Source organism: Pleurodeles waltl, chromosome 9 (genome assembly GCF_031143425.1).
Source record: "Pleurodeles waltl isolate 20211129_DDA chromosome 9, aPleWal1.hap1.20221129, whole genome shotgun sequence".
Classification (NCBI taxonomy): Eukaryota; Metazoa; Chordata; class Amphibia; order Caudata; family Salamandridae; genus Pleurodeles; species Pleurodeles waltl.
The window spans coordinates 587,494,260-587,506,360 of record NC_090448.1 but is presented as its reverse complement, the minus strand read 5'-3'; positions in this window follow the sequence as shown (position 1 = coordinate 587,506,360).

The following is a 12,101-nucleotide window of genomic DNA, read 5'->3' as shown; positions in this document are numbered from 1 at the left end:
TGCTGGCTCCCAATATAAAAATGTGCGCATTTCAAGCATCTCAACCACACATTCAAATCACTACCCAGCACATCAACTGCCTACCTAAATAGTTGCATCTCCTTCCATCAACTGCCCAGGCACCTCTACTTTGCTGGATGCAGAAACAGAGCCGGAAGTCGAGCCTTCTCTCACCTCACTTCTAAAGCTTAGAGCAACCTTCTTGAGTTCCATATGAAGCTGAAGACATGGCTCTTTGATTAACCAACTACATGCCATTTGAGGCGAGGTACGCTCACCTGATCAATGCAGGGACATGTTTAGGGGTGATAGTGCACTCTATGGATATACATAAAATTATTCTATTATGTGTGCAAAAGGCCACTTTTCTGGGAGCAAGCTAGGCAATCCAGCCTCTTTTAGCTATGCTGCACATGCTAACATGCCATAAATAACAATCTAACATTCATCACTAACCCATTCCCCCACCTCTAGACAGTTCCTATCCCAGCAATTCCTACTTGCTTTCACCTAAGCCATGACATCACTTCAACATTATGACTTATACTCTTCATATGTTGTCACTCTTTCCATCTGTTGCTTACTTAAATGCCAGACCTGCCCACCTCTGGACCAGGTGCTTCGCATTGATTCCTCATGTCATCTCTCTTCTCCTACTTCTTCTGGCCCCCTTCTCCCCTCCTGTCCACCCTCAGCCATCCCTCTTTCCCCCATGCCTGCTCCAGTGCCTAATCTGTAATTAAAAAGGTGCCGGTGTCCAAAGCTTTCCTCTGAAACACACGGCTGCTGCAGTTACATGTGCAAACACATAATACTGATGCAGCGTAATCCTGAAGCCATCTTGGGCCCCTTTAATCCATTTGAAGCCACCCCCTACCCCTTCAGCTCACTCTTGCAGCTTTCTGCTTTCTCCCATTGTGACACTTTTTCGTTTTTCTCTTCCTCCGTCTTCCCATATTGTTTTTTTGCCTCACAGTAAATGCTTGAGGCAGAAAAATAAGTGCCAGCCCTAAAAAATAAGTGCTGGTGCTCCGCACCGGAAACAACAAGCACAAATCAAGCACTGGCCTGCTCCCAATATTGCCTTGTACCAGGGTGGGTGTAAGGTTTCCCTTCTGGCGTGTGGAAAAGTATTTCTCTATGTGCCAGTAAGTGGTGACGTAATTGGCAGTGGAATCTTTATACCACACCATTCTGTTTTATGTACCACTTTATTAGGAGTAAGCTGGGCAGCACTGCTTCCAGCAGTGATGGCCTTCTTGCTAATTTGCTCTAAACAGCACTCTCACATGCATTACTAACCCCTGTCCCACCCTTAAACTGTTCTCATACCCTAAGCCAGGACATCACTCTAATGTTATGGCATATAACCTTCATGTGTTCCCAATGTCTGTTAATCATCATTTACTTGATTGTATGGCATGACTCTCTCTGGAGTAGTTTCTCCTCACTGGCTCCTTCTTCCATCTCTCTTCACCTGCTTTGTCTGTTGCTTGTTTCCCTGTTTGTCCATCTCTTCGTTTTTTACCCATAACACCACCATCAGAAAAAACCCTCTCATGAGTTGTTCTTTCTGTCCCCCCACAGTTCTAACTTTTCCAACCATTCCCCTGCTTTTTCTGTCAACTTCTTAATGTAAAATTGTTCTTCAGCAGTGACGTGCACCCCATCATTTCTAAACAAAAAGGGATCAAAGTAATCAGAGATTATGTTCCACTTTCCCTTCTGTCAGACAGGGAAAAATGCTTTCCTGCTCACCAATGTTAAACGACGTGGTTGGCGGCCATGAGTATGCCAACATCATTGCACACTTGTGGCCATATTTATACCCCATTTGTGCAGAATTTGCGCACGTTTTTGGGATATATTTATACCCCATTTGTGATAAATGTGCGTCTTTTGTTTTATGCAAATTTGGCACAAAAATAACTCCATATTTATATTTTGACGTTAGACCCGTCTAACGTCAAAATATTGGAGTTTGCACCATTTTTCAGATGCATGAACCTACCTTGCATCAATGAGATGCAAGGTAAGCTTTCCCATCTAAAAAATGGTGCTAACCCCATAGCCCCATATTTATTATGCACATGATTGCTAAAATGACGCACGGGTGAGGGGAGAGGTTAAATAATGGTGTAAAGCTTGCTTTACAGCATTATTTAACGCCTGGGTCAGACCAGGCTTTAGGGGACCTGTGGACCCATTTCCATGGTTAAGCACCATGGAATGGGTCCACAGGTGCCCTTCTCAAGCCCCAGGACACCCCCACCCACACCAGAGGGACGGATGGTTTTGCGTAAGAAAATGACGCTAGCCTGGTTAGAGGCATTTTTTTTGCCTCTAAAAAGCCGAATGTCATTTTTTGGTGCAAAACCCCTTTCTTCCTTTTTTCCATACCACCAACCCCACCCTGCTAACATCATGTTTTTTTACGCTAGACCACCCTTTGCGCCAACTTGCACCATTCCATCAATATGATGCCCGGCTGGCGCTCAGGAATGGCACAAGCCGGTGCTAAACTTTTTGATGCATCAAAAAGTATAAATATGCCCCTTGATTTTCCCCCGTCCTAAATCCCCCTGGTCCCTAGGACGCCCCTTCCCCTTAGGCTCACCTTGCCAAGCATCAGGGTGATACCCTGAAACCTGTCCTAGGATGCTTGTTTCCCGTCCAGGGAGGGCCTGCTTTGGCAGCTCGGGCTGGACTGTTCCCACGGGGAACAGGGTCAAGACTGATTTGCATACGGCTGGGTTCAAACTGGGGTGGCGTGGTGAGCAAAAAAACTATGGATTAACCCCAGATCTTTGTGACAGAGGGTGAATGTCTGCACTGTTCAGCATTCCATCCATCATCTGTTCTTTTTGCATTTGTGGCCCCAAGTGGGAAGTGTATGCCCAGATGTGGGTCCCGTGCTCACGCACCACTGGATTCAAGCTAACCTGGCTGATGAAGGGTGATACCCAGAAACCGGTCCTAGGATACTTGTTTCCGGTCCAAGGAGGACCTGGCTTGGGGGTTCGTGTTGGACTATTCCCACGGGAAACAGGGTCAAGACTGATTTGCATATGGCTGGGTCCAAACTGGAGTGGCGTGGTGAGCAAAAAAAAACAATGGATTAAACCCAGATCTTTGTGACTAGGGATGAATGTCTGCATTGTTCATATTTCCGTCCATCATCTGTTCTTTTTGCATTATGATTTACCATGCATAATTATTCTGTCCTCTAACTAATCAAGAGACCATTATAAGTAAATTAATTGTGCTAGTGGGCTCAGGGAGAACATATTTTCTTTAAGAGAAGAGACAACATATCACAGCAGTGAAAGATGTAGAAACAATACATTGCCCTTCCTGGTGCACAAGACATCCATTTGCACCTTGATTCTCTACTGGCGCTACAGTGCAAATGCAACTGGGACTTCAAGACTCTGGGAGTCAGCAGACACCCTCTGCAGAACATTCACCTGTCAACTTCTCAATGTGACTGTAAATTGCAATTGTGGAACATGTAAAAGGGAGGTGTGAGTTAAAGCTGAAAGCTCCCTGGCAGAAGCTTCTTCATCAGAGGCCTCTCAGCATGAGACTTCCAGGCCTCCCTTGAACGCTCCAAAGAGCAAATTCACATCAATCGATCTGTTGTTGGTTTCTTTTTCAACATATCCTGCTCGATAGAAGCAGCAAGTGGCGTACTAAGACTATAGTGGAGCTGACACAATTAACCACTGAGGTCCTTCAAAAGCTGCAGTAAAGGTTGGGTATCATTTCAGACTTCAGGTACCATGTACATATAGGTACCATGCCAATGTCCACATAGTAAACACCCCCAGCAATGCATACTAGTTTGCAATACTGTGAAATCAATTCTATCTAGGCAGATTTTAAGCAAATGAGATTAGGTCAGCCTGTACTGACTCTCCTGGAGGTGGTTGTATGTTGTAAAAACACCGTTTTTTTTGTATAGAATGCCATCCCTGTGTTCATGTAAAGCTCTGTGAACTGCAGTTGCTGTGTGGGTACCATACTTTAAAATGTTTCAAGGCTGAGCTATATTGTCACTGGATTGAGTTGAGAACTGAATACCATTCATATATTTCCCAATAGTGTTAAACGCTAAAAGTTATGTTGCACTACCATGCCTCATTGTTTTCCAATTTTTTTGAATTCTATCAGCACTTCAAAGAGTATAGAATTCCATGCATCCATCAGGACATACTTCAGCGACACCAATCATTTAGTATAAAAGGTCATTTATTTAGGACAGGATTGTAATAATAATATATGCTTTAACTTTCAACGTATAAACCCCAACTTTAACAGAGCCCACTCTTTAAGATTACCTCGCTCATCTTTTCACTTTAAAACCTGCATTTTTCACTTCCATTCCCCTAGACACTCCCCTTTCCCTTTCATGCCCTACTTGCTTCGTGCATCCCACACACTGTGATCCTTCACCTGCTTGTTTTTTCCCCCGGAAGGGTGGCCAGGCCCGCATCTGACTCTCCACCCTCACCCATCTATTGCCATCCAGCACAAACCCACTTGGCGTTTTAGTGCTCCACCAAAAAAAAGGGGGAACCAAACTACTGCAACCTTACTGCTTCTACTCCTGCTCTCTGAGCTACATCTTTTCCCCCCACAAATCTCCCACCAATAACCTCAAATCTGTCAGATAATATGCGTTCCCCAACTGTGACAAATGCACTCTGTCTGCCCCGAAAAGTTCTTGTTCTTTGATGTCTTCATGTTTTAAAACTTTTATGCCATGTGACCAACAGAACACCCTCATAGTCCTGTTCAGTTTCATGTCTCTCAGCATATGTTGCAGTAGAGTGAGCCCTGACAGTTTTACCAGATCATTTTCCCCCAAATGAATCAACAGCAAATCAGGACAACCCCAGTTTGGCAGGTTAGAAGTAATAAATGGAAGCAGACTTCCCCACCTCATGCCACTTTTGCCCCACCAGAAAACTTAATGTTGCCTGCTAGGGAGTCCCAAAGACCGTCCGTAAATTTGCTTCTCTGCAAACTTCGCTGCCCAGTGGATAAAGAAATGGCCGACCATCCATGTGACCAACTTGGCCTTCTGTGGGCCGGACACACACCCTGCAAAGAAAAAGAACTGTAACGTGGTCTCCAGGTTTAAACCCCCCACCCAGAAACGCATGTTAACAATGCTAGCCAGCAAGAACCAAACAACAAACTGTTCTATGGCCTCACATAGCGCTCACAGCATCTAGACTTTCATCTACCTATGGCCCTAATCTTTGCCCAACCCAAGTGGGCCGCAGCAGTAGCTGCCCCAATCCTGAAGGAATGTGTACCAAAATCAAGAGCATGATGACCCTTCTGCCTCAATGCCATCCGTAACACCAGTAATAATTGGAAATTCGTAAGCTTCGCCCCGACCTATGCACAAAAACTCCACTCTCTCTTGCCAAGCGTCTCTCACCCTGAAAACTCAGCCATTCTACCACCAGGCAAGCAGACCCATTACCCCTTCTGTCCAGCCATACCCATTTCCCTTTCCCTAACTGATCAGTTTTAGAGCTACTGAGCCAAATCCCCAAGCGATCCCCATGCAGGCAAACCTCCCGGACCTTCCCACCTACCCCCTTCCCAACGTCCAACAATTCGGACACCCGAAAAGCACCAAAAAACATCCAAACCATGCATAAACTAAACAAAGCCAACTTGTATTCGTCAGTGCAGCATACCGGCAAAACATGCAAAAGTTCCAACAATAATTCAAAGGTAATGGGCTCTCTAGCTGCCCTACCTGAACCTGACCTGACCCTACCACAGCCTTTCAGAATCTTTTCCAACAAATCATTCTGTGCCAGGTCAAAACCAAAAAATAGCTTCCCATAAAAGGAGACCCCTGCCAATTTGCACCCAATGGTCGCAGGCGACAGACCTTCCCCAATCAGAAAAAGCACAAAACGCAAAGCGCGTAACTCTAGCTCATCAGCTCTTTGTAACCAAAAATTGCCCGAACACAGCTCGAAGGACCGAAAATCCAACCATGCCAGCCTGTAACTCCGCCAAGTGGATTCCGCTAAGGACATCTCCACCAGCCCAGTGATCATCACGCCCCCATTCCCAAATGTCTGCTGGGACCGCAGTCTTGTTCCGATCCGCTCCAGGTGACAATGCGTGAAAACATTGGCACTGCGAGCAAGACACGGAGTCTGCAATCTTGTTGTATACCCCAGGTATGTGAGCAGCTTTGAAAATAACATTTAAAGATAAACAGCGAAGCATAAACTTGCGCAACAAACGCAAAACCCTGAGGTCCCTCGCTCTCTGTCTGTTAACTAGCTCAACAACTGTCATGTTGTCAACCCGAAAAACTACTGTCTTATTGGCCAACTCATGCCCCCATACTGACAAGGCCACCAAGAGTGGAAAAAACTCAAGGAAAGCAATGCTCCTGCCCTGCTGCACCCATTATGTGGGCCATGTTTCTGCGCACCATCTCCCATCCGAGAAAAGCCCAAAGCCTGTGGCTCCTGCTGCATCAGAAAAGATCTGGACTTGCCACACCGTACTGGCTTCGCAGAAAAACATGGACACACCATTGAAATCTGCTAAAAATGTTTCCCACACCCTGATATCCTCTCTCAAACCCACGGAGACGCAGATCCTATGGTGCGGCAGCACTACTCCCGACATGGCTAAATCCAAACGCCCACAGAAAGTCTTACCTCCCCGTACTACCCTGCAAGTGAAATGAAGGTAGCTCAACAGCTTCTGAGCTGTTCGCTGATCAATTTTGCGGAGTACCCGCACGATGCCCAAGACGTCCAGCATCTCTTTTACCTTAGGCACTGGCAATCTGGCAACCAGGACGTCCGCATCCAGTTCTATACCCAAAAAAGTTAAGACTGATTTTGGCCCTTCTGTATTCTCCGGAGCCAAAGGCACTCCCACATGGTGAGCTAATTCTTGAAAAGCCGCCAGCGCCCTCCCACAAGCTCCGGAGGTGGCTGTCTCTACCAAAAGAAAATCATCCATGTAGTGCGTGACCCTCCGATGACCACTCTGTTTAACAAAAATCCACTGTAGGAAGGTACTGAAAGCTTTGAAAAGTGCACATGAAATGGCACAACCCATGGGAAGTACCCTGTCAACATAAATTGCCCCGTCAAATTGCATACCCAGCAAATCAAACTCCTCTAGGTGTATGGGCAGCAGCCTGAAAGCCGATTGGATGTCGCATTTTGCCAACTCCACATTTTTGCCACACCCCCTGACCAGCTTGATGGCATCATCCACAGATGAATAAGCCACCCTAGTATCCTCCAGTGCAGTGAAGTCGTTAACAGAGGCACCCTCCGGCCAGGACAAATGATGAATCAGGCGAAATTCCCCTGGGGCCTTCTTCGGCACCACCCCCAAAGGAGAGATCATCAAATCCGCACTTGGCTAATCATAAAAAGGCCCCGCAATTCTGCCCAAAGACACCTCTTTAGCCACTTTGGCTTGCACCACCTGTGGCATTTCCTTGGCAGTTCGCAAATTTTCTGCCCATTTCCTCCTACGTGGGCCTTGGTAGCCAACACGAAAACCTTCTCTGAACCCCCACGCTCACTTACAAGCCGTGTCGCTATCTGGATAGGTATGTAGCCAGGGCAGAAGAGTCTCCAGCCTAATTGGTATAGGAGCCTTTTGGCGCAGTAGCGCCCTGCATGCCTCGTCCTTTGGCGGCCCTCCATTGCTCTGCCATTCTAAGAGAGGGAAAAACATTGTGTGACAGGATGACGGCCCCCGCACTTGGTGCAGTCATGTTTAAATTTGCAGGGCTGTCTGGAACAGAAACCTTAATTAAAGTTCCAACATGCTCCTGTTGTGGGCACCGGGGTCCACTGACCCACACCCGCCCCTCCTTGGGCGGGACGGGGCTGAAAAGGCTTGTTAACCAACGGCAAGCCACTTGCCGTGTGTGTAGACGCAGTGGACTGAGCTGACGCCATCCACTGCATCCATAATTCGGGGTCTACGTCCCCCCAGGGTTTATCTGGATTGACACTGACCTTAGCCCTGAATTCTTCATCATAGCTCAGCCAGGTGAAACCCCCGAAATGCATCTGGGCTTTCCTTATAACATCCATATACTTAAAAAGCGCTATGGTCCTGTCTGGGAACTTTTCACAATGTGTGCTTGCAAAAATTAAAAAGGCTGACGTCCAGTTATCCATCGTGATTGGAACTCTCGGCCTACGTGCTAGCTCCCACTCTTCTTCCTTGGATCCCTCTTTGGCCTGTATGTCCCTATGTAGGAGATTAAAAACATCAACATATTTGTGCTTCCAAATCCTAGCTTTTGTTCTCTCTGCTACGTGTGAGCCCAAAGGCATGGCCAGCCCCACGTACGGAAGACGCTTTTTGTGTCCCCCCCCTTCTTTGTCCTCAGATCCCGTGGCCTCCCCCGTCGTCTGATTACCTGTTTCACTCGCCGTTGTTATAACGGCCTCCTTAGCTTTAGCCGTGTCCCCACCCTGCAATACCCCTTCAGTAGCTGTTTCGTGAACAGAAAGATCGCCTACCCCTATAGACTTACGCGTGCATGACCGACTGAAACCAGAACTGTCCCCCCAAACCGACCACCATTGCCCCTTACCTCTGTTTTTCACCCCCAAAGGCCGTGTAACCTTCCTTGACCCTCGACCACATGCCAGCCAATGCCTCACCTCCTGTGGCCCGCCAACGGACATAGCATCCTGCAAAATAGAAGCAGAAGAAGGGGTTGCGCCGCACTTGTGGCCTCGCCCCCTCCCTTTGACACTACTCACTTCTGCGTCACGGATCTCTCCGTCCTCCCACTCATCCACATCTCCTCATAATCGAGTTCAAACACATCCTCGTCATCAATCTCACCCCTGTTGTCAACACCACCCCTCATTCACAAATTACTTGCTTCCTCCGGGCCCTCATGGCGCACACCATTCTATGCGTGAACCCCAATCCAGCGGTGTAGAGAAGGCCGCCGAAGACCCCTCTAGTGGTTCAGACCAACATGCAGAGGCCGTGTTGCACCCCGTTGGCATCACCTTCCTTCTGCCAGCCTCAGACACTGGCATTGTCCGTCCTCGCCCACTTTGGCCGTATGCACCACTGGGATTCCCCGTGACGATCAAACCTCCGGCTGCACCAGCCTCCTGATCCCCCCTCCTCTACCTGAGGCACCCAGATCCAACTGCCTGACCCCATACCAGTAGGCCGGGGCCCCATCCCTTCAATACCTTCAGCTGCCCTTTTTTGCTGCCTGCCTTGTGTACCTGCCTCCTCCCTGTCTCTGCACAGCTGTGCCCACCTTTCTTCCATCTCCGCCACAATGCGGCGCTGCTCCTTAATCCTGGCCTCTAAATCCTAGGCTTGGACCAGATCCCACCTGCCCTGCCAGTCCTCCCCCTGCCAGCTCCGGCCCTGCTGGCCCCTCCCCGCCTTGAGCTTTGACTTTCTTGGCCTGCCCAATCCCTGTCCTGGCCTTAACAGGCCCACCTTTCACGTTACCCACACACTTACCCCTCTTTGTAGTTGGGGGCCTGGGGCCCTTCCCCAGTGCTGCACCACCCTTGGGGCATGAAAGGTCCATAGGGGCCCACTCAGTACTGGGCCCGGGTAAAACCTGCTCCAGCTGCTCTGTCCCCAACTCGGGCCCCTCAGAAATGATCTGCCCCTGGGCATCTTGGGGGGCCTCTTCCCCCAAAAGCTCTAGCCCTGATGCCCCTGCTGCCCAGTGCCAAGTTCCTCAGTGTCCCGGGGGACTGGAAGCTCCTGTTGATTTTGTAAGTTTTTTGTCCCCCCCCCTCTTTCTGGTGAAATACATGCGGCTATGACAGCCGCTACCCGGCTCGACGCGGTGTGCGTCAGCCGCACAATGCCGACCCAGGCCTGGTCAAGAATGCCAGGCCTGAGCAGATCGGCTTGGCCGGCTTCGCCGATAATGCGAAGCGCAGCCTTCACCGCCTCAGCGTCATGGCTTTTTGCCATGGCGCTGGGTCAACAGTGGCATAAAGCCGCTTTTAATAACAATGTACCGGCAAGGCCCAAAGCCTAAAACTGGTAAACCCACAAACCTTTCCTACCTACCCAGAAAACCTCCCTCGGCCAAATTCCGCTCCGCTTGATAACTGGCACGGAAAGAGACCGATCCCTCCCCCCACCCCCTTTTATCCTCCCACCCTTAGACCCACCCCCACCTACCTGCAACCTATCCTGTCCCCTGGCGTCTCTTTCCGCTTCCCGAATGTGCCCGCGGAGAGACTAGAGCGAGTCTCCCTCTCCGCGGGCCCCTCCATTCACGGCCATAGTGTGTTGTGCTTGCACCACCCTTGAGATACAGTGTCTCACAAACTATGTCCCAGAGAACACAACACCATTTCTGCAAGCACCACACTGGCTACCTGTAGCTCAGTGATCAATGTTTAGGGTACTTTACATTTTCCACAGACCCACTGGAGGAAAAGTACCACTATATATAGAAATTAAATTCAAGCTCCACGAACAAATGATGAAATTGTGCTCCAAGCTTGCACCACGGGCCTACATACTGCCTTACTATGAGAAACCCAAAGATGGCACCACTTTCTCAGTCCAAGCTGCAAACCTCTGTAACTCACTACCACACAAAATTCAAAGCATCCAGGAGCTCTTAAAGTTCAGAAGAGAGGTGAAGACATGGCTTCCTATACCATGATAAACACATCTTTGCATCACACACGACATGAAATAATTCCTACAGAGGATCAAAACAAAGACAGCATCCTTCAAACCACACACTCTTCACCGCACGGTGTAGTATACTACTAATGTAGGCATGGGCCTGGGTATGTCACGTTGGGTTAGAAAGGGCTATAAAATGTTAAAGTACGATACAACCCAGAACAGTGTTGCTGGCCTCATCTTTGGAGATTTGACTCATAAAATGTAGGTAATTTTGCAAAGATTACAATTGACAGATTATGCAATTTGCAGGCTGGCACGTTCAAACCCACTGTTCATGGACACTCTTCAGATGTTTTGTCGTTTTGTGTCAGCACTGTTTATGATGTAGAACACCATGCCTGCTTTCTTCCAGAGTGATGTAAGTTAGGACTGGAGACATTTTTCATAGCTTCTGCAATTTCATTTTACCCTTGTTAAACAAAATGTCAGAAATTACACCATTACTCCGTGTAACATAATTCCACACCCGTTCAGATAAAAAGCCTATTGCAAGAGCACCATTGGGAATAATGTGAACGAACAGATCACGAATGGCTGATCTCCGTATCACTTGGATTTTAGCACTATATTAAAACCTAGAATGTATTCTTGCGTCCAAAACAGACACCGGGATGCAGTTCGCACTCAAATATAGAGCTAAATGACAGATTTGCATTTCGTTTAATGTTGCATAATTTCCCATATCTTCTTGGGAAGTTTGAGTAATTAGGCAAAGGGAAACCGTGCAAATTACATACACCCCTAATGCAAACTGTAGTTGCATGCCCAGACAATTCATGATGCTATACGAAGGCATATCGTTGTGCCACACTGTTCTTGGCGTTTACTTTATGTTACCTGCGCACACAATCGCTGATACTACCCAGGGGCTACAGATCTTTGTGGGTGCCTGGTCTGGGGCATACCTCGTCATGCATTTAGTCTGCTTTCATCGCTGGGTACATTTTCACATCGCCAATTATTTATCCCAGAGGGTGCTATGCACCGTGCCAGCGCTACACCTGACACAAACTCTCGTGCCTCTCTTGGCACGATCGAAGTCTCCTGATTAAGACCTCCACTCAGATCTCGTTGAGACAGAAGGTGCTGCAGTGCGAAGCGAAAGCGATTATCATTTGAATCACCCTGTTTTTCCCATTAGCCGCTGATCTGCGGCACTGTTAAATGCTTTGACAGCATTCCCGATAATTTTACTGACCTCTCTGTATCATTAGCAGGCGATAAAGCCAGTCTTGCTCAACTAATTGGCTGTCAGATTGAGCCATCGCGAGCCCTTATTTTCTTTCATCTTGGCTGTCTTCTTCCATCCTGTCTGGGGGTTTGGAAGGGACAGCGGCACTGGAGCACACGACAGGCTAATCCCTCTTCAG